General features: G+C 48.0%; 1 long non-coding RNA gene across 1 annotated transcript in view; it reads left to right on the plus strand.

The window, feature by feature from the left end:
• The window catches only part of LOC114089858 (uncharacterized), a 155046-nt gene that overhangs the window by 56358 nt on the left and 75407 nt on the right, over window positions 1-23281 (plus strand). The gene's annotated exons all lie outside the window — the stretch shown is intronic.

Here is a 23281-nt window from a genome sequence, read left to right on the forward strand (position 1 = left end):
CACCATGCCTCAAACAACCTAGGAAATAAGTGGGCTCAAGGGCAGCACCCCTGAGCTAGGCAGCTTGCTCTTCTCTCTGGCTGGGTGGTTTCCACTGTGGTCTGAGCAAACGGGACTTGTGTATTCAACACACAGAATATAGCAATGAATATTCCACCCAGGATGGTTTCTGACAGACCCCAGCAAAGCAAGGAAGCAGGGACTCCTTTTCCTCTCCTGTATCTTGGGGTTTGTGAATCTCCCTTGAAGCAGGCGGAGGAGACTCTGCAGGAAGACCAGCCCCCTTCCAGAACCTACTTTGGTCTCCTTGTATATATTAGAACAATTAACATCTAGTCTCACCATACAAAGGACTTTCTCTCCTTTTATGTTGTAGTTCTTAAAATTCCCAGAATGGTGTACAGTAAAACTGTTCACTTGAGAAATTAAGTACCGTATGTGATAAGACAGTTGGATGAAATTTTTAAGCTGTCATTAAAAATGATTATAATTAGGACAAACTACAAGAAAATGCTTTAAAATTGAGACCCAAGTGAATTAAAAATTAAGGGGTGTATTATGTATCATCATGTTGAAGGGCCGGGCCTTACCATCTTGCTCCCATTAACATGAATGCCGGCGAGCCTGCATGCCCGCTGCGTACCCCGGGAGGAAGGCAGCCTGCACTTGTGTCTGCTGGTCACGGGCAAATCCACGTCCAGCTAGACGGTGCTCTACTCCAGGAGTAGACAGGGAGCAAACCGGGGCACCTACTCACGTGTCCTCAGCTCCGAGAGCTTCTCCCAAGTCCTTCTTTTCCTAGGAAGACACTAAAATATGTCAAGGCTGAGCCCTCTTATCCCACAGGGTGTTTGTTCCAGGTTCCTCTGGGCTGAAAGTGTGACCATATCCTTCAGGCCATTTTTGTCCCCTGGGGGTGAAAGTCAGTTTCCTCCCCTTCAGTTAGAGAGATAAGAGTCATGAACCCTCGGCCAGGCCACGTTCAGCCTTCCCCGGGCACGTTCCAGGAGGGCACAAGGGGGTCCTCCATCTCCCTTGGCTTCCCACCAGTTACCCTCCTCTCTCTGAGCTGCCTGCTGCAGCCCACATCCCGATGGCACCCATGCTCCTCACCCCCAGGGATGGAGACACGTGGTGGTGACACTGGGTGGCAAAGCTGATCCTTGCTCACACTGAGGTCATCCGTAAGCACTAGTTCATCGCCCTACCAAGTCTTTGGGCCCTGTGTAGCAGGAAGGGAACGGCAGAGAGGTGGAAGTTACACAGAAGGAAGAGCAGCAAGCTGTCGCCACAGTGTCTTGAAGGAGGCCGGGCATGTCTGGGTACCAAGGCCCGGCCTCATGGGGCAGGTCAGGGGTGCCAGTCAATTGGTGTGAAAATGTGCTAAGTGACTGTCAGGCAGGAACTCTTAGAATAAACCAGATCCAGAAGGCCTTTGGGTTTACAGAATGAATATTGGCCATTCTGTCTATTTGAGAGACAACACAGAGCACCATGCTCCTCCCGTGTAACTGTGCAGCGGTATCTGGCGGGCAGAGTCTGGAGGTGGCCCGGTCATTCCCACACCCACCATTCCCCCGTTTGGCAAACTCTCCCCTCCAGCATGGGCGGGAATGAGTCTTGCCTCTCGCCAATGGGGACAGGCATCGTGTTCACACACAGGCATTGCACGGGCCCAGGGCCACCTCCTGTGATGTCTCTCTTTGCTGCCTCTGGGAAGCTGGTGCCTTAAAGAAGGGCACACGCGGCCACCCCCAGGAGTGAGGGTGGCCTACAGCTGACAGCCAGAAAGCAAAAAAAAAAAGACAAGCTGCTCTCAATTCTGCACCCATGAGGAACCAGAGCTACCGGCCACCTGGTCTTCCAAGAAGAGCCTCCTGGACACCCAGACGGCGCCCTGTAAGCCACCTGAGCGGTGGCCAGGACACTCATAGAGACTCGAGGTCATTGGGCCGTGTTCTGTTGGATGCTCTGCCACGTAGCCATAGCCAGATGTCCCTCTGAACTTCACGTGTGGCCAGCTCAGGAATCAGGAGCTTGTCAACTGATCCGTGATTGACTGTCACCGTCACTGATTGTCTCTCTCCAATTTGTCTCATGGAAATGCCAAAATTCTTGCAGAAGCAAGAAAGTTCCTTGATTTTTTTTTTTCAAGTGGTATGTGACCACTGTTTTTGACTGAAATTATATTTGTTATGGTCTCAAGAGTTATCCTTCCCAAATGTCAAGTGTCTGCCATGGAAGCTCACAGGTAAAAGGAGACTTTTCCACACAGGATCCTCAGCCCTGAGTAGACCTCAATCGTTTGGGCTGAAAAGCAGATGTTGTTTTTTTAAACTTTTTCTTACAAAATAACTGGTAGGTGAAAGAGCTTGCAAAAGAAGCTCAAGGTCCAGTGACTGGACACACCTATAGTGCAAACTGATAGTTCTCAGTGCTCAGACTTAAGTCCAGTCCTTACTGATTGCCAATGTATTTGCATTCCAGAACAATGAAATTTGGATAAATTGGATTAAGTTGCTGGTTGCATGAGTTATGGGGAGATGGATCTCTCTCTCTCTCTCTCTCTTTTTCTTTAGATGAAGACTTATTTTATTGGTTTATTGGGCTGGTTTTGTTTATTTTTAAATTTAATTATTTCATGTTTTTTTTAGATTGGGTCTCATTATGTTGCCCAAGCTGGCTTTGAACTTCTGGGCTCATGGGATCCTCCTGCTCCAATCTCTCTAGTAGCTGGGATGACAGGTACATGCCACTGCACCCAGATTTTTTTTTAACCTCTCAAGGTCTAGCTACCAAAGACATTATTATACTGTGTATGTAAAAGCCTCTTCCTCTGTTTCTTCACTCCATCTCCTCACCCCAGCACTGTGAAATCCACTTTATTACCTCAGTAGGGATTTGTAGCCACAGTAATTCCTCCTGTGGCTCATGACTTGGTTTCCATCAGATGGTCACAAATTTGCGTGCTGTGACTTCGCCGGCCAGACCTGCTGTGCAGCTTGCCCTTGTGAGGACCCATGGCCTTCCCTGTGGTCTATGGGTTGTGGACATGTGGCCCTCCCACCCAGGTGGGCTTGGGGGTGACCTTGGCGCAAGTGGTTCCTTGAACCCTGGCCGGGTGCCAGGGCTGGCATGCTGCCCAGTCCCTTCTGGGTCCTGCTCTGCTTCCATGAGCTTGCTTTTCACCATCTTGTTTAGCAGAAAAGGAAACTGAGGCCCAGAGGCTGTGCTCACATGCGCTTCCACGGGACACCAGGGAAAATTACAGTGGCGAGTTGAAGGAAAGATTTGACTGGGGATGAAAAATGCCAGGGTCTGTATAATTTAAACAAAATGAAAACTTTCTAATCCTATTTTAATATGAGAATCATCCTAACATAATTTGCCATATAAAGTAATAAAAGCCTTATTTATCCTAATAGGTTTCCCCAGTGGCTAAATAAAGAGATGAAACACTGACACAGGCATTGCACACAGCTGGAGCAGACCTCCGTGCTGGTAGCAGCTCCTTGCCGGGTTCCCCCTATGGCTCCACGGATGGTCCCTCACCTGCCCTGGCCGTGGCTAACTCACACCTGGAAGGAAGGAGCCCACTGAAGTGTTTTCTAAGAAGTGCCTCCAGCTCCTCTGGCCTGTTTCATCTTCTTCTAATGTTTATTATTTAAACTTTTGTTCCGAGGACCTAAGTAGCACCACCTACAGCCACCTATATATGCGTTTCGTATATGCTTGGGTGCTGACTTCTTTTTAGAGTACTCAATGGCAGATGGCCTTCCTCCTTCCCCTGTCACTCACCATTCAGGAGCCGTGTCCTTGATTCTGCTGCTTGGGTCACCCATTCGGGCCGCGGTCCACCAGCCTTGCTGCCTGATTAGCAAGGAGCACTCCCTCTCCCGGGTCTTAACACAGAACTCCCAGGAGCTGCCAGACATAAAGGGATCTGATGCCAAAACATCCAGGTGGGGAGGAAAAATTAATAAATTATAAGAATATTTTATATATACAATTCCAAATATGGTTGTGTGGAGTTTAGAAACATCTGGGTGATGAATTGGAAGTTCGCTTTGGCTTTGGCTTTGGCTCTTGGGCACAACGTAAACACAGGCTGCGAGTCCCTGGAGATAAATGGGAGGTGAGAAACTGCAAGAGGTGGAGAGAGGAAGAATTCGATTTTAAAGCCCTGGCCCACGCTGCTTGCCAAGTCGGAGGAAATGCTAAAAATCCAAAGCAGTCCAAAGTTTTTTCTCTCAGTCATATTAAAGATACAGTGTCCCAGGTAGCTAAAATTAGAAGCCACTTTGCATATTCTTCCGCCCTTTAGATGTAAAGTTTGGGAAAACGTGTATTTTTTTTTTTTTCATTTTTAGTTTATATTTGTTTTAAAGGCCCATGAACATGCTGTTGGTTGCAGTTTTCGTCTACTGATGGTACATAGGAACTAAGATTTGGGGCATTGAAGAGCTATTTTCTGAAAATACTCTTTAAAAGTGCTATTCCTTTAAAAGTACCAGATGAAGATATACGGTGTATCGAGTACAGTATGAATTTTAAAGCCTTTCACATCCAATTACTTGCAATAACTCAGCTTCCTTCCCAGCCTATAATAAATCATGTATATGTAAACGCTACAAAATTTAAATATGAGTAGAGTTTTAGTATAATAGTATATCACTAAGAATCAGTATTTTTGTTATATATAGTGCTGTTTAGTTTAGCATACGTGAAGTGAAAATCTCATTGATCCGGGTTTGCTAACTCAGAGTTTGTGGAGCTGGCTTGAAGTTGACTCTTCATTAGAGAAGTCATTTTTCTTAGAAAGCTCAAATTAAAGGTGTAAATAAGAGGTCAAATGGGAATGTATCAAGTACTGAAGAGTAAATTTAAAGTCCTCCAGAAGTACCATTTGCATACAAAATTGTTATGCTAATTATAAGTAATTCTTATTAAAGTAGGTCTCCTAAGATGCTCTTCAAGGCAGGTTCCCTTAGTGAATTAGAGTTACACAGTGTGGTAGAGAGTAATGAACTATAGAGTTTCTTTTAAATACTGTATTCTCCAATTTCAGAATTTTCATTAATTGTAAATTACCTTCTTGCTAATTAATCCAAATCGCTAATATTTTGCTAGAAATTTCAGTCTAGTTCCTAGCTTTCTCTTACAAAGTTTAAGTTTGAATTTTTAAAAAACATTAAATTGGGCTGGGGCTATAGCTCAGTGGTAGAGCACCTGCCTAGCATATATGAGACACCGGGTTCGATCCTCAGCACCACATAAAAATAAAGGAAAAGTATAATGTCCATCTACAACTAAAAGATTTTGAAAAAGAAAGAGGATTATAGTTTTCTAACTAAATTTTGTGTGTTCTAACATTAGATTGAATGCTTTTATGGTTATAGTATTCTGAATTTCCCAGCGGTTAGAACTGGCATGTAGGTAAAATTACTAAAAGAGAAACTTTCTAACAGAGGCAACTCCCATTAGAATTGGAGTAATGGACTTCCAGGTTAAAGCTTGTCACTGAAGGGGGTGGAGCATTGGCTCCTGGTCAGATCTGCCAGTGGGAGGGACCCTTAGGCAACCCCACCGGCTGGCTATTTGGTCTCTGGGGATTCCTGTTTAGGTCCTTGTGGATACAATGCTGAAGATACTATTTGGAAGATGGAGACAATGTTGGGCTGCATCTCAGTTCTCCCAGGCAGAGGTTATTGCCCAGCTCCCTCCCCAACTTAGACTCACAATCTTTTGCCTTCTGAGAAACTGCTCACCACAAAGGGACAACTGCTCCAGAATGTTCTGACATGCCACTTACCTCTCCCTGTTCTCTGACTCCTCCTGGCTTCTGGAAGACTGGGAAACCTGTCTTACTCTGGCTGCTGTCAACCCTAAGCCTGCTCCTTTCTCTCACTACCCCTCGTCCTTCCGGGTGCAGGACTCCGGTTTGTCCCTTCTTCTTCTACTCTCCTGCTTTGGTGCTGCGACTTAGGCAGACTGGACCTCACCTTCAGTCCCTCTTACTCACCCAGGTAATGCTGGCATCCTCTGTGCTCTGCTCTGGCTTGGCCATCTAGGGACGTATCAGCGAGTCCAGCTCCTGCCCTTTGCTTTGGATCCCTGTCCTTTTGATAACAAGATAAGACTGTGTGTTCTGTCTGAGTCCTCCCTAGATTCCACGCACTGACTTGGGTTTTGTGGTCTGTCCACTTAGTGATTTCTGTGGATAGATTATTGGCTTACAAAAACCTTTTCTCTGTTGAAACCTACCTGCAAATTGGATTGGAATATCTTATCTTGCTCAGATTGTCAATCCTTACCAAATGTTCAATTCTCACAGTTTATTTTCCAATATCTGGCTACAATCCTCCAAGCTAATGTTTCCAATTTTCCTCCCTCCTGCTGGAATTGGCATCACCACCAACTAAAACCCGACTGTATCAGACTCTGAGTTGTCTTGCAGCTGGCACATGTCCCCAGAATCTGAAGCCTAAGAACTAAACCTCAAAGTACCAGAATCCTCTGGGACCAGCCACCGCCTGAACCACTAAGAGAATCTTGTCATAGGTGCACTGAGATGAGAGGCAATTGACACTGTGGACAGCCTCACCCAGGGCATCACCATCCCAGCTCAAGAGCAGAAGAAATTCTCAGTGCCAGGCACAGTCATATGTGCCTGTGGTCCCAGCTACTCTGGGGGCTGAAGCGGGAGGATTCACTTGAGCCCCTGGGGTCCAAGGCCATTCTGCGCACACAGTGAGATACCTCTCAGAAGAGGAAAAATACAGAGAACTCAGAACTGCATAACTAAAAGATTTCCCTGCAGGGTTTTTGTAATCTGCTGAGCTGGCCCCCAGGGTTCTCCTCCCAGCTCTTTGCGGGAACCCAGCCTCTCCAATCAGCATTTCCCTTTGTTGTTTTCTTGTTTTAAGATGCCTTATCTCCAGGACTCCAAGACAACTGCCCTTTACCACCTCTCAGCACATAGTTCAACTGGTTCAGGGGAATGCAGACAAGGATCACCAAGAAGCAGTCCTTTATGCTCTGTGCTACTTGGGAGGTTCCTGACCACCTCTGAGATGTCCAGCAACAAATAATATACTAAGCTAAAGGGGGACAACAGTGTTGAGCTCTGTCTAAGCCTGGTGCTCCCAGAAAGCAACGGGAGTTGGGAAGTGCCCCTACCCCTGCATTCTGAGAAAGAGCACTCTGCTGCTCCCGTGAAGACTCACCTTCATCAACAACCAGACGAAGCCCACCTTCCCGGGCTGCAGGCGTAGCGCAGAGGGGCAGCTGCTTGCTTAGCAAGCTTGAGGCCAACTTCCATCCCCAGCACTGCGACAAAACCAAAGCCAAAGAGTGTCCATCCTCACGTCTCCCCTGAGGTCTGGGATGACCCTGTGTTTTCCTCTATGAAGCCCTAGAGGATCCTCCTGAATGACTTCCTGCTTAGTGAAATAAGCTGAGCCAATGATCTTCTTAATGATCCCATGCATATTGTCTTCTCTGTAGACATCTTCAAAGCATGCCCAGGAGCTTGGTACCCTGTGGGATGGCCTCGAGCTGCACTCAAGTCCTTTGTGTCATTTAAGGGAGGTGCATATTCATAATCCTACAAACTTACTCAGTGGTTGTTCAGGGTGCCCGGATTCTCCACAGCGCAAACTGACATAGCAACCGGGCGTCTCGACTCAGACTGTAGAGACACCACCGCAAAAACTCTGATGCCCATTAATGTGATCTCTTCCTGCAATCCCAAGTATTCGTGTCCAGGGAAAAATGCAACAGGAAAATTTCCCGGTTCCCTGGTTATTTATTTCTATAAATGAAATAGAAATTAAAATCACTTGTCCAGCTTAAAAAAGGAAGGGGAAAAAAACCAAAGTTGTTCACTTCCTGCTGCTTGTCACTAAAGTGATGTCAATGCACATCTGTCAGCAGGTCAGTTCCCAGGGTCCTGTCAAATAGATCCCTCCCCGCTTCTATGGGCTGTATTTTGTGAGCACTGACAGTAAGAAAGGCAAAGATAGGAAGATAAAAGGATACTGCAGAAAACATAAAATTAGAGTAAAATATGTAAATTGGAAAACTAAAGAATTTCCCTCCATAATTGAAGATATGATCATAAAGGAGACCTTATCTCTGCCATCTACTTTATCTTCAAATTAACAGTAGAGAGAAAATAGACCTACCTTTTGACTACTAATACAACGTCTAAGTCACTTAAGTCCTTTGTGTCACTCAAGTCCTGTTTTCAAAAAATCTCATCCAGAACACCCTATGTTCTGAGGATGAGCTGTTAATTCTGTAGCTTTTAATAACTGACAGCTCCACATTTAAAATCTCAGGCTGCACATAAACTGTCAGCATCCAAATTTGCCCAGACAAACAGAACTGGAAAAAAACAAAAATAACATGAAGAAAAAACATGCTAGTTAGCAGCTGTGTAAATAACAGCAGCCATGTTAACCAAAAAATGAGGCCAGCAGCCCCAGCAAAAGCAGAGGAGGAATTCCAGGCAGTGCCCCTGGATCTAGAAGGGTCCACTGCAGTTTCTTTCCAAAGTTTGATCCTTCTCTCAAAGTTACTGACTCAAGGATCCTGGGGGAACGGCTTCCACAGCAGACCCAGGTCATTCAGGAAAAACCCAGGACTCAAGCGAAGACATTGAGAGAGAGGAAAAGTGACCAGCCTCACTCCCTTCATCTGATCATCTGCATTCACATTTATATGGAAAACCAAAAACTGCTTCAAGTCAAATAACAGAGGGAAAAAGCTTCTTCATCCCTTGCAATGCGGCCACTATTCTAACTCAGTCAAAACCTCTTAGGCTGCACTGATGCCAAGTGGGCTGAGGGTGGCTAGAGGCCATGGGGGCCAGGGGCACAGCTTTGCAAGCAGAAGGAACAAGTCAAGAGCTAGAGACCAAAGCAGAACTGTCCAAGAAAAATATAAGGTGATTACAAAATTTTAGCTACAAAATTTTAAAGTTTTGTAGTTACTACATTAAAAAAAAAAGCAGAAATGAAACAGGCGCATCAATTTTAACTTATTTCATTTAACCTGACGTACCTAACATAGTGTCACTTCAACTTCTAATCAGTTTAAAAGCTTTTAATGTGATATTTTGCATTTTTTATGCCAAGTCCTCACAATCTAGTGTGTACTGCATCTTTGCAGCACCTTTCAATTTGAATGCTGCAGTTTTAACAGTTGAAGTGAAGATAATTTTACTCAAACAGTAATGCTGTGTTTAACAGGAAAATATTTTATATGGCTTCAGCTTTTAAATTAGAATGTAAATTGATCAAAATTTAATTGAATTTAGAAATTCAGCTCCTCCGTTGCACTAGCCATATTTCGAGGGCTTGGGAGCTATATTCGGCCGACGGTGACTAAAGGGCCAGGAACTGGGCACAGCCGCCAGCACGGCAGAATGTGGAATTTGGTTGTGCTCTGTGTGTAATAACCAGCCATAGCAAGATTTGTCACTTTCTTATTTCTGATGTAACAAATAGAGACTTAAAAAGCATGTATTTGTTATTTTCTAACTCTTCTGGAGGGAAATCTGAAAAGAGTGTTCAGGGTTGCATCCTTCTAGAAGCTTCTCAGGAGAACCCTTCCTTGCTTCTTCCCACTTGCAGACACCGCTGGCTTTCCTTCAACCTGCTGCCACGTCACCTCGTCTTCCTCTCATCCTGACCCTCTGCCTCCCTCTTACCAAGACTATCAAGTGGATGCAGTCAACTTTGCATTGCTGTGGCCAAAATACCTGACAAGAACAACTTAGAGGAGGAAAGATTTTTGAGCTCATGGTTTCAGAGGTTTAGTGCGTGGTCCCATGGTCGGCTGCCCCCATTGCCCTGGCTAAGGTGAGGCAGGACATCATGGAGGAAGAGCATGGCCCAAGAAAGCTGCCTGGAACATGGTGGCCAGGAAGCAGAGAGAGGGGGCTGGGGAGAAGACGAACCCTTCCAGGGCACACCCCTAGTTACCTGCTTCCTCGAACCAGGTCCTACTTCCCTGTAGTCCGTCCAGTTACTGATGGGTTACTCTGTCAAATCGATTGATTCACCAAGGAGGTCAGAGTCCTAATGCTCCAATCACTGCCTAAAAGCCCCACCTCTGAATCTTGCTACTTTGGGGACCGTACTTTCAGTATTTGAGTTTTGGGGGGACCTTCCACATCCAAACCATAATAATCATAATGGTTCCTCTCAAATATTCCATGAAAATGTCTCCATCTTGTGATCCTTAACTTTGTAGGGAAATTCAGACTTTGCCTTAAACGATTCAAATTTGAGTCGACTGAGATGAACCAAGGATAGACATATTAGCAAGGGAAAGGCATATACTATACATTCATCAGTGTGCTCGTGTGTATGGGCGTCATACAAAAGAGGGGACTCGAGGCTCATTGCGGCTTAGATACCTTCTTCGAGGGGAAAGGGGAATGGTGAGGGGGAGGGAGCTCCAGGCAATTTTAGAGAGTTAGATGACTTTCAGAGCCATGAATGGGCTCTACAGCAGACAGTAGCCGGGGACAAGGTTGCTGCCCGCTCTGGGGGAGGAGAGGACAAGTACTGGGGCCGTGAGGGGTAGAGCAGACGCTATGGGCAAAGGTCGCCTCATTAGGCAGCTGGAGTCTTCCAGCTGCAGTCTTCAGAGGATAGATGGTGTATTTAGCGGAGATAGGTGAGGACCTTTTAGTCTTCTCTGTGAGTTACTCTTCCCTGGTTAATGAGCTTTGGGGAGGCAGTTTGAGACAGTTGCAGCCAAATAAGGGAACTTGAGAGAGGTCCTCTGTATGCTCAGCAGTGCGGACCCAGGAGGGTCAGAGAGAATTGTCCTGGGGAGCTTCCAGGGCCTTCCAGGTTCTTGGTTGAGTCTCTGAAGTAAAGTGCAGATCATTGAAAGTTCACGTACCTAAGCTTCATGTGACCAGAGCTGCCTAAGGAAATGAAGCTGAGGAATCCATTATACCCGAGCATCACGATGCAGGGAGTCCCGGGAAGACGCCACGGGACAGGAGGGCACGAGCAGGGGGACTGCAGCAAGGCCTGGCCGTCAGGTTCTTCTTGGTGCCCTCCATCTTCACACACAGGACATTCCTTTCTTCAGGGTACAGGTAGGACACCTTTCACATGAGGGGCTTAGGGCCAGCTTCAGGGGAAGGTCAGAGTTTTTCTTTCTCCTGTCATTTTACAATTTCCTTCAGGTTAAAATATTCAGTATGCCCAGGTGACATATTTTGGAGGAGCACATCCTAACCAAAATCACACTGGCTATTGGGTACAGAATGACCCATGCACAAAAAAATGAGGACACAGCCTAAGCGGAAGTCGTGCAGAAATCCAGGTGCGGGTGATGGATGGCATTGTGGAGAAGCGCTGATTCGGTCTGTCTGGGCCTCCCCTACTCTTCTCCAGGACACTACTCATCACCATGTCACTCATGAGCTTCAACAGGCTACCAGGGTTGTGGCTCTGTGACTCAAGGCCAGCCAATCCACATGGCTGGCCATCCTGGCTAGAAGATCCAGGAATAAGCACATGCCTCAAAATGGATGTTTTAAATCTTGAGTTGTTCAGTCTGGAACTAGAGGAAACTTGGCTCACAGGGGTGAAGACCTGAACCTGAGCGGTATGGGCAGCTGTCTTTCCTGCCACATGGAGAAAACTTGGAGTAGAATATGACGGAGCCTGAGAAAAAGAGAGAATCCCAACAACACCGTGCGTTCCTTTTTTCAAGTTGCACCTGGGACATTGCCTTGGGCTCTCTGTAGCGTTGCTTTGTACTGCTTATGTAAGTGTGAGATACGCTTCTCTCTCAGGCAACCAGATGAATCCTGGCTAATACCAGCCTCAAAAGGACTTGGAGGGTCGGGACTGGAAATGCACACCTCTCTGTCTCTGGGACTAGATATTCTCTCATTCTTGCCTCTCTGTGTTTGGGTTCCTTCTTCTCTTTCCCTGCAAAATGTCTCGCTCAGCTTCTCCATCATATGGCAGAAATGGTGTTCACAGTGTTTGTCCTTCCTGTAAGCTTCCAGCAGAGACCAGCATGGATGAATCACAAAGAGAAGTTCCCAGAAAAGAGACTGTGGATGACCCCCCCTTAATCCGGTGGCTGTCTGAGGTCCCCAGGGCCTGTCCCTTGGGGTGGAGCTGGAGGGTGGAACAGGTGCCTTCCCAGTACCGCACCATCAAACCCTCCTCTACAAGAGCTCAGTATAATCTGTGGGATCAAAGAATGGGCATCCCCAAAATGCCTTTCTTAGAGGATACTCTCAGAAACACCCCCCCCCGGGTGGAGATAAGGGCCGCTGTCTCCTGCCCAACTCTGTTTCAAACAGACGATTTCTGGGTTCAAACTACAAGCCGAGATCCCACTAGTTCACTAGCAAACTTTACAAAAGCAATTCCTATATTGGCTCGTAGGTTCCAAGTTTATATTTTTCAGCCACTTTCCAGAACTTGGGGCCAGGGGTGGGAACATTGTGTGCTTCAGGAAGGAGGAAGTGTGCTGTTTATCGGACCGATGGTGAAGTCGGGAACCTTGGAGCTCAGTAAGCGCCACGAGAGTTGAGATGGTTCGCAGCATCCCGTGGGCTGTGCGGCTTATTCTAGCTCTCATCCCAAACGAGTCGCGCTTTGCCAGGACTCGTATTTTTAAAATCTCAGAGAAGGGACGATGGCTGAACGCTGATCAAAAAGATGCAGATATTTTTTGTGAAGCTTGAATCTCAAAAAACCATTGCTAATTCATTCATCCACTCAAGAGACATTTGCTGAGTTTCCATCATAACCCAAGCAGTATTATAGGCACAGGAACATGGAGAACAAAAGACAAATTCCTGTACTCCCGGGTAGCTTCTCTTCTTTTGGGGTGAGATGACAAAGGAAAATAGAGACTGTGTTATAGGCCAGTAAGTACACTGTGGAACAGTGAAGCAGGGGCCTTTGTGTCCTCTGCCTGCCGGCCGGCCTGCCTGCCTGGGAAGTGAACGGGCAGGGTGTGCAGATCATTAGGGATGGTGCTCCCCAAACATCTGCAGACTCCCACGATGTCATCAGCACTGTTCGCATCTGTGGTCCAGATATCAGGAGGTCTCTGGTAGTAACATGTGATCAGAAACATCAGGTCATCAGTTGCTAGTTGAAGACTGACCTTACAGGTCAAGAGGCTTATGGGTCACGTAGGTCAAGCACATGGAACCTCTGGCTCCTACCCCAAATTTTCCTGCCAAGCAGGCTTCTTATAATGCCCATGGAAGCAAGATCAAGGAGAGCTTAAATCTGAGCAGTCAATAAGAGTGAGTCTTAGTCCATTTGTGCCACGATAACAGAATACTTGAGACTAGGATATCTATAAAGAACAGAAGGTGATTCTCTCTCAGCCCTAGAGGATGAAAGCGTGAGACCGTGGCATTAGTGGGTTTCACTGGTTCTCGGCTTGCAGGGTGACCCTATGCATGTGCCGGTTCTCAAATGAGAGAAGAGTCCCTCCCTTGGGCCCTCTCAACAGCAGCACCAGATCCTCGAGAGGGCAGAGCGTACTTGGCCAAAGCTCCTCCTGTTAGGCCCCACACCCTGATACCACTGCACTGAGGGTCGAGGGTCCAACTCGCACATTTGGGCACATTGGGACCACAGCTGAGGAAACATGTCACTGCCAGTCACTGCTCCATTAGCTGTCTGGATAAATAGAACCCTCTGTCAGTGCAAGTGGTCTTTTTCCAACGTTCTTTTTTAGTTTTGTTTTTGTTTGGTGGTGGGGATTGAACCCAGGGATGCTTGACCACTGAACTACATCCCCAACCCTTTTTCAAAAATCTTTTATTTTTAGACAAATTCTTGCTAAGCTGCTTAGAGCCTCACTAAATTGTTGAGGCTGACTTTGAACTCACAATCCTCCTGCCTCAGCCTCCTAAGTCACTGGGATCACAGGCATGTGCCACCATGCTCTACCCAACATTCTTATAAATCACACAATATGGATATTACGGTTCTCAAATTTGAAAAAATTTAAAACATGAATTTATAATTCCTTTGGTTATGAAACTGAGCTCATGACTGAGAAGCAAAGCAATTGAAGAGGGAAGGACCCAGGTCTAGCTCAGTGGTAGAGCACTCACCTAGCATGTGCAAAGCCCCTGCATTCCATCCCAGGGTTCCGGCTTTTTACAGCTCTGGGAAAAAGAGAAAGGTAATGTCCTTTGATCTTTGTAAATGTAGGCCGGGCATAGTGGCTGTACCTACAGTCCCAGCCCTTCAGACCCTGAGGCCAAGGAGAGCCTGGGCAACTTAGCAGACCCTGCCTCAAAATAAAAATGAAGAAGTAAAAATAAAAATAAAGAAATAAAAATCCTGGGGATGTCAGGATGTGGTTCAGTGGTAGAGGCCTGCCCAGTTCTGCTAAGAAAAAAAGATGAAAAAAAAGTCCGCTTTCTCAGACACCCCTGTTCTGCCTCACCCACACGTTTTCAACCCATGTGTCTGGTGTCTGGCATCATCTTTGCCATTGAGTGGAATAAGGAGAAAAGTTGAAAAACAGAGAGGGGGATGGGAGGGTATGTGGGCCCTCTGCAGGCTCCAGACCCGGTACATACTTGGACGTTGCCCCTGGCATGTCTTATAGTCAGCGCAGACCTAACGTCACAGTTTGCTCCAACCTTCTTCTCCAGCCTCCAAACCAGGGCCTGGCCTGAGTGGACCTCACGCCCGGTGGAGGACCTTCCCCTCTGTGCCTCCCAGGCGCCTTCTCCAGCAAGTCCTACATCAGAGTCTGCAAACTCTTCTTGTAAAAGGTCAGACCTTAAATATTTTAGGTTCTGCGGACTTGGTGGTCTCTGTCACAAACGCTCAACTCTACCCTGTAGCAGTGCTCCCACCTGGGGACAAAAGGAGCCCTAGGCAATCAGTAGGCAAAGGGATACGGCCATGTTGAGTAAAACCTTATTTACAAAGACAGGCGTGGGACGGACTGGGCCTCTGGGTGAGTTTGTCTCTGTCCTGCATCACTCCTTGCTCCTCCCCATCTTTTCTTTTCACCCAGGTTCATGCTCTACCCCCTCTCCGTGGCCTGTCACAACAGCTGTCTAGTGGCTCAAGCCACCTGCCTCCTCGTGACACCCCAAACAGTCTGCACACATCAGCTGGCAGGTCTTCCCATAAACGTCACATACCTGGGCCTTCCTTGTTCCGATGACCATGATCCTGCAAGATGCCACTGGGCAGTCCTGCTGGGCCATTGTCCCTTCTTGCGATAAGCGCCCACCCCGCTCTGCTGTGGTCTCAGTGTTAGTCCCTGGAGCTTGCTGTGTCCCTCCTGACCACGTCCCAAGCCTGTGGTCTGGACACGCTCTGTCACGTCTCTCTCAGACCACAACTTCATGAGGATGGGAAGGCCCCCGGAGGAAGGCAGCCCTCCATCTCTTTGACTTCAGGTTAGCGAACACAAGTTTAGATCTCTGATCTCCAGGCCTGTGCAGTGATAAACTTGTGTTGTTTCAAGCCTGGTTGGCCGTCATTTCTTAACAGCAACAGTAGAAAACCAAGTGCTCGTGCACTACTTGTGGAAAGACCCAATAAATGAATCAGCGAGTGAGTGATGGGTCGGGATTCAGCAGTGTATGAAGTGGACCCCAAACGCCAAGTGCAGGCTGTTTGGTGGAGACGGTGGTGTGGTCTCTGAAAGGGAGTCCTGGAAGGTGGGAGTCACGCCCTAGGGCAAGGGCAGCTCTGACATGGGTCAGAGTCGTCTCCTAAAAGCTCTATTCAGTTGGCAGGCTGTGTCGGACCTCAGAGGGCTGTCTTTTCCCTGAATTTCAGGAGGAAGATATTTCTGTTCATTGATTTGTCTTCATGATCCAAATCAGTTGGTAGCTGAGGCTCCTCTCCCGGGGACCCCTCCATTGCCTTTCACTTTCTGAGAACAGACGCAACCCAGATGCAGTAGCAGTGCTCCCACCAGTTTCCCTGTTGTTTGGTTCCTACTTGAGGCCAGACATGGGCCTTCAGCCAGGACCCCAGGAGCAGCCCAGCATCATTCTGGGTTCTTGGCTGCGTTGCTTGCTTCCCGGTGCCTAAGGGATGATGAGGCCCAAAGCGGGAGAAAGAGGAGAAGCTAACGTTTGGCCCCAGGGATAGATAGCAAGGGACCTGGTGATTTAAATTCATGTTCACAGGCACCCCCGCTTTTTTTACTATACATCATTTTCTCCATAATTATTGGCTTTAGAAACTAACTCTCTTTGGACTCGGCCAAGTCTGGTATTCTAGCAGCACTGTTCTCACACAACATTCCCTAAGAAGAGGAGAGAGACAGAGGGACATATGAGCTGGGTCTTGAAGGATAGACAGGAACGCAGCCAGGAGGGTGTGGGAAAGACCCTGCTCCGGCCCTGCACCCTGACCCTGCAGCTGCTTCCCCTAAAGTGCTCACGGCGGGTGTTGGGTGTTCCAGCCACACTTGCTCTCTGTGGATCTCAGCCTTTGCACTTGGCATCCTCTTTTCCCCAAGTCTGCCCTCCCCACTTCCAATCTTTGACCCCCTGACACGTCTTCCTCTCTGAGAGGAAGCCCGTTCCTTCTCACCCTGTAAAACATAGCCTCTCAGTGTGACCGTGTTCAGCATCCAGATCCTTCCGCAGACTGTGAGCACCATAAGGGAGCAAGTCAATCCACTCTTGCTCTCTGCGTTATTTCCTGGGCTGAAGAAGGGGTGCCATTTGCAGAATATGGAAGGGGACTGGAGTCTGAATCGTAGATACAGACAGAGCAGTTCCCATCTTGCCACCGTGGGCCCTCTGCTTTGTATGTGCTCAAGTTTGGATATGGTTTGGAGCTGCAATGTGATCCCCATTGTGAGGCATAGGGGGAGGCTTGATCTGACCATGGTGTTTACAGGGGGGCTCTGAGAGTTGACAAGGTCATGAGGTGGCACTCCAGGATTGAATCTTGGTGGCTTTATAAGAAGAGGGCGGGAGACCAGGACACACAGACACAGGCATGGTCCCTGCTCTGCGGTGGGCTGTCTGTGCTCCCTGACTGCAGGAGGAGGCCCATTGGACCCACGCTGAGCTGCTGGGGACTTCCATAATACCCCTTCGTTTCAAACTCCCCTGTTGTGGTATTTGTGTCGCCAGTAGCAGAAGGCAAACGAAGCCAGCACTGTGCTGGGAAAGACTCTGAGCTTGCCTCGGATCCACTGGGAAAGAGTTGCAGCCTGTGCAGTAGAGAAGGCAGCCCCGACCGACCGTGAGTTGGCATCATGGAAAGGGAAGCACACGTGGCCTTTTGGTTCGTCCTTTAATATCTAAAGCGACTTATTTTATTCTGTCTTTATGTGCCGTGGGTGAGATTTCCCTGGAGTCGGGGAGCTCCCCCAGAGGCTGTTCCAGGCCGCTCACCTTCCTCCAGGCTTGGAGCTGAGGGTCACTGTGGCTGGATAATTGTGCGGAGAGCTTCCGGGAGAACCGGGGGGCACGGCGGGAGCCAGCCTGTGCGCCAGCGCAGGGCCACATCCTGGGTGAGCTCACGTGCAGCTTCTCTTTCTTCTGAGCTGAGCTGATGCGGCTCTGGCACCTGCTTTACAGCCCCACTTTGTGCCATCAGGCAGCACCACATCATTGTCTCCGAGTCATCGTGACAATCAGGAGTCACGTTCAAATGACAAGGAAATTGTTGCTAGAATAAAAAAAATAAATAACTTGAGGGAAATGATGATTGTGTGTTCTCATTATCTGGCTTCCCAGCCTAAATATTTTGGCCATTACGAATCATTTATTTTTCAAAATAAAATGAAGACCATACACTGCATTAAAAGGGGGGTTTCTTAGAAACCAGGTTCTTTTTTATTGTTTAATGAGACACGTAACAAAGATGGGTAGACACTGCCAGCCTTGCAGGAGAGTCTGTCAGGTTGGGGAAAGTTGGTATGAGGATTGACAGCAGGTGAATTATGAGCCCATATCCAGGACCACCGGCCTTCCCCCACTCTGATGTCCCTGGACAACCAAACTCCCTGTGACCTTAAGCTCATTCGCATCAAGCTCCAACACCGCCATCGTCCGGGTGCCAATCACAAGTGATGGAGCTTGGTGAGTTCTGTTGAATGGATAAACGGTGGCTCTAGTCACCTGGGCATTCAGAGCATGTGTCTTTTGTAAGAGAGCTACACTCTCCACCCCCAAAATGTGTTCCCTCAGCTGCGAAATCATTAATGAATACGTTATTGAAGTTCCTGAGCTTGTGTGGCTGAATGGCATGGATTTGGCTTAGGACCCTCTTGGCCTTTGAGTTTGGCTTGCTGAGAAGTGAGGGCTTGACCTGTGTTCCTCAAACACAGGCAGGTGCCTTCCAGAGAGCGCTGGAAGTCATGTGGGCACATGGCTTCTTCCCATTCAAACTCGGTTTTCATATTTTAAAAAAAATAGCTCAATATTAAATAAAATCTGAAATATAACAATAAAAAAACTATAGCTATTCAAGGGGACCTCCAAAAACTATCTGGCAGCCCTTGAACTCTGGCTTTTACCTGGGAAGCTCCAATCTCACTTGGGTACCACAGTGGACACAGTTTGAGAAACACCAACAAGTGTCAGATTCCATCGGATCTAATCCCATATGGTTTCCTGTGTGGGAAACTGGGTGAAGCAAACTCCAATGGCAGTTCCTTCCTCTAAAAGGAGGAAATTTCGACAGCGTCTGTGGGTGGTTGTGAGAGCAGGGCTGTGTGGGCAGCCAAGGGTTCTAGAGGCTTCCCCGCCGCTGCTGTCGTGGCGTCCGTGTTCATCTCAGCTCCGTTGCAGAGTGCGCCAGCCACGGAGAAGACTCTACACAGCGGAGCCACCGTCAAACGCTGAAAGGAGAAGAGAATTGGCGGATAAAGTTCAACCTGAACCAATGTTCAAAACTTACGAAAAAGTCAGCTGAAGTGCTGGGTTCCCAGTGGGGGTCAGAGAGGTCCTCTATGGCAAAGCCTCGGGTGGGCCTGCTCGTACTCTTCCTACCCGCAGGGCACTTACCACCTCAGGACTGGAAAGCTGACATTATGATAGGTCCAAGGTTACCCCATCTTCTGCCGGCCTTCCTGGCAAGGCCAGCCCTGACCTCTCGTTGCCAGTTCCGAGCATCTCCGTCTTTCTCTCCTCCAGGTGCTTTGCTCACCTTCTCTTCCTCCCCCGTCTGCAGACAGACCATAAGGTAGGAACTAAAGATTGCAAATGATGTCAGACTTGCCGTGGTGCCATCTTTGACCAAACTTAAATACAAGATTTTCCAAGCAAACACAGACAGTAGAGGGAACAAAAAAACCCCAAACAGGAGGAGGTGTGACTTGGAGCCACTAGCTCTGGCTGCTGTGGCCAGCCGCAGTGTTCAGAGCAGCATCCGTATTTGTACCATGTGAGCACGTTCCCCAGATCCAACTAAGGATGCTTGAGGGGCGGCTTCTCTTCTCCTCTTCAAGTGCATTCCAGGAACTGGGATTCCCAACCTGCTAATTCAGCTGCGTGTTCTATGTAGGACCGAGACTAGCATCTCAGAAAGTGAAGACTAGGAAGGTTCCTGAAGCATTGCATGATTCAAAACATAATTTAAGACAAATTTTCCCATAACAATAAGTGAGATTCTCATTACTTTCCAACCATGAGTTTATTGGCATTTTACTACAATACATTTTTCTTGACAGTAAGAACTGGAATTTGTTTTTAAATGCCACCATACTGTGTAATGTTCAAGTTTGGGCTCTCAGAGGCATGGCGTCCTAGGGAGGGAAGCTAAGGAAAAGCAAAGCCATCTTGTGTAGGACTGTCTACAGCTGTTGCCCCACTATGGTGGCAGAGCAGAGGGCCAGTGAACACCACAGTGCCCACAAGGCCTGGTGTCCTTCCTCTCTGACCAGCTTGCCAGACCTGGTGTGCAGGGGGACGCCAGCACTTGGGCTTGACTTCCAATGCTGCTGTGAGCTTTGCAACTCATTCCTGGCTGTGGGATGGAGCTCACGATGCTGTTCGACACCTACGACACCACGAGGTCCTGAGCTAGTTCATGCAGGAGGAGGTAGGTCAACGCTGTCAGAGTCAAGCTGCAGGACTCCTGCATTGGCGAGCACATCAGTGTCAGCAGCTGCTGTCCTTGTTGTTGTGTCTGGGGTCTACTGTGGTGCCCCAAATAAAACTAGGCTGAGGCCAGTCCTTGGAGAATTTGGAAATAGAATTAAGACAGTGCTCTGGAAGGTAAAGGGGCAATGTAAAACCCCAGTAAATCAGAGCAGGCAGAGGTAGGGCCGAACTCCTGAACACAAAACAACGCTCATCCAGCGAGGCTTGGTTGTATCAACGTATTTTGGAGAAGAATATGTCCAGCCTTAGGAGAGTTTGGATGGACAAAGATCTGAAGTCAAGGCGAAGACACAATGAACATACAGGGTCGAGACTGTCCATCCCAGCCCTGCCTAGGAGAGGGAGATTTGTGGCTGAGCTTCTGTCAGATGCCACATCTATCTTAGCTGACACTATCTCCTCCCGGCCCCCCGGTGGTGCTTGGGAATTGAGCCAGGGCCTCATACAGGCTAGAGGAGTGCTACACCACTGAGCTGCATTCCCATTAATATTTAAATGCTTGCTTACTGAGCAGGGTTACAACTATGAGTTGGCCTCCCAACTGGTTCCACCAGATACTAACATCCATCCTCAAGTACTAAAGTTTATGATTGGTGTTGGGGGATCCACAAACGTCTTGGAATTATATCCAAACTATTGAGAGTCTAAGCATTTTTCTGAAAATATTTCTGCTTGTCCTCTTGGCCACAAAGGTTTCTATGACCCCCAAAAGATTAAAAATCAACTGGTCCCTTAACAGGGGTGTCCCCTGTGAATCATGTCTTATTGTAAGCAAAGAATTTGATTTTCTGGCCTTATTTGTCCGTCTCCATGGTATAGGATAATGTGTAGTCTACAACCTGCCCAACCACACGTGGTTACCCTGCTTGGTGAACGTCACCACTTCCTAGAAAGGAGCAATAAGAGAGAAGAAGAAAGGGAACAGAACAACAGGTTAGGCCTAGGTGTTGATGAGGTCCCAGATTCTCTAAGCTTCAGTATCTTGGCTGATGACAAGATTCCCGCTGCCACTACTAGCTAAGTGCACCTTTTCCTATTTCAATCTCCTTTTGTAAGCCCTTCATTTAAAATCTTTCACTTAATTAATAGTCTGAGGCACACTTAGTAAATTGGACTTGATTCTAAATTGCTTTGTGAGAGTTCCAACTAATTTTATACTTGAACCTGAAGAAGGACAATTAAAAAAAAAAAAAGCCAGCTTTACTGGGTAAGAGCCTTGGCAAGAAATAAGAAACTCTCATTTTTCTCAAGGAAAAATAAACAGTGGTCAGAAAGGTAGGGAGGATGAAGCGAGAGGTCCGCAGGCTCAGCTCTGAGTCCATGTCCTGCCAGGTTGGCCGGGACCTCAGGATGTGCTATCTACGTCCACGCACAATCTCTGGAGAGCACAGGCCCAGGGCCAGCAGCTGTCTCCTCTCCCCGCGAGAACACCTTTTCCTGCGTTCAGGTAAATAGTGCCACACGGCAAGAGGATACCTCTCATGTGGAGCAACTCGTGGGAGGACTTCTCTGAGCTGCACCCCTGCTGAAGGAAGCCAGACTCCCTCGTCACCAGCCAGAGCCAGCCCTCCAGAGACACAGAGACTCACACAGGTAGGACCAGAGGGCAGCCTGGCAGAGAGCCTGAAGGGCATGCTCTCCTGCCAGGGGCATGGCTACAGCCAGGAGGTTAGGGGACCGGACTTGGAAATGACGTAGGCTCATCAGTTCCTCTCTGAGTCACTCACTCTTCCAGAGCACTGTGGGTAATGCCTTCCTGCTTGGCTCTGTGGAGGAAACGCAGGGCCCTGCGGAGCACTGGTGATCTTTCAGCAATCGCAGCACCCACATCTTCTGTAATATCTTGCCATCACTGTCATCACCATTCACATCACCTCACCCCAACCCAATACCCAGCTTTTCTCGAGCTTCACAACAAATCACGGGGTATGTGGCCAAATAATACAGCTGACTGCAGCAAGCAGAGGAGACCAGGCTCAGTCACGAAACTTCAAGCAGATCAGTGCCCTAGGACCCTGAAGAAGGCAGCCAGCTACCCTCACAAAGAAGTGCTGTGTCTGGATCTTGAATATGGGCAGCAGATAAAGAAGAGGGGATTGGAAATGGTTCTTGCGTTAGCCAGGTTTCTTTTCTTTTTTCTTTTTTTTTGTACTGGTGACTGAACTATACTTGGAGGCACTCAACCACTGAGCCATATCCCCAGCCCAACTTTGCATTTTTATTTAGAGACAGGGTCTCACAGAGTTGCTTTGCACTTTGCCATTGATGAGGCTGGTTTTGAACTCAATCCTCCTGTGTCGGCCTCCGAGCTGCTGGGATTACAGGTGTGAGCCACTGCGCCCGGCTAGCCCAGGTTTCTTGATCTTAGCATGTGGGCATTCTGGGCCACGGCATTCTTGGCGGGGAGGAGCGTATCTTGTGCATTGTAGGACATTTGGAGGCAACTCTGGCCTCCACCCACTAAAAGCCCACAGCACCCCCAGCTGTAACACCCAAAATTGTTTCCAGATATTGCCAGTGTCTGGGGAGGAAATTCCTCCCCACTTGAGAACCCCTGGGTCAGTTCACCTGCATGGATCATAGGGCCATGCCCAGAAATAGGACAGAACAAGGACCTACTGCAAAATGAGGCTGTTCCCAGATCCAGGGAGCAGGACCATGAGACATTCTCCACCCACAGGTTACCTTGGGACAAATAAACTCCAACCCTTTACAGCCTACTGTGGCTCAAGAAAAGAGAGCAACAGTGCTGTTGGCTACAAGTCCCTCCCTGGAAAAGGAAGGCGAGGCACTTGATTGACTGACCCACTGAGACTGTATGCAATGCAGAAGTGGCAGCTCCCAAAGGCTCTGACCAAAGGCGATGGGGCGAGGAAGCAGGGGAAGGGTGCCGGTGGGAAGTTAAGGCACAGGGTGCCATCGCTGGGCCACTGAGCTGTTTCTGACTAGTGCTGAGTGCCTTGTATTCACTTGAAAAGAAAAAGAAAAAAAAAAAAAAAGACCATTCCTAGAGGACTTCTGAGGAAGGCTCCACAGTGTGTATGACGGGAGGCCACTTGGTGCCTCCAGGTGTTTCTCTGTAGGGGGAGGGCTGGAGTCCGAGAATCTTCTGGTTCTGATGCCTGGCAATTCAGCTTCCCCTTTGCTCCTCTATCCACA

The sequence above is a fragment of the Marmota flaviventris genome, chromosome 20, assembly GCF_047511675.1.
Source record: "Marmota flaviventris isolate mMarFla1 chromosome 20, mMarFla1.hap1, whole genome shotgun sequence".
Taxonomy (NCBI): domain Eukaryota; kingdom Metazoa; phylum Chordata; class Mammalia; order Rodentia; family Sciuridae; genus Marmota; species Marmota flaviventris.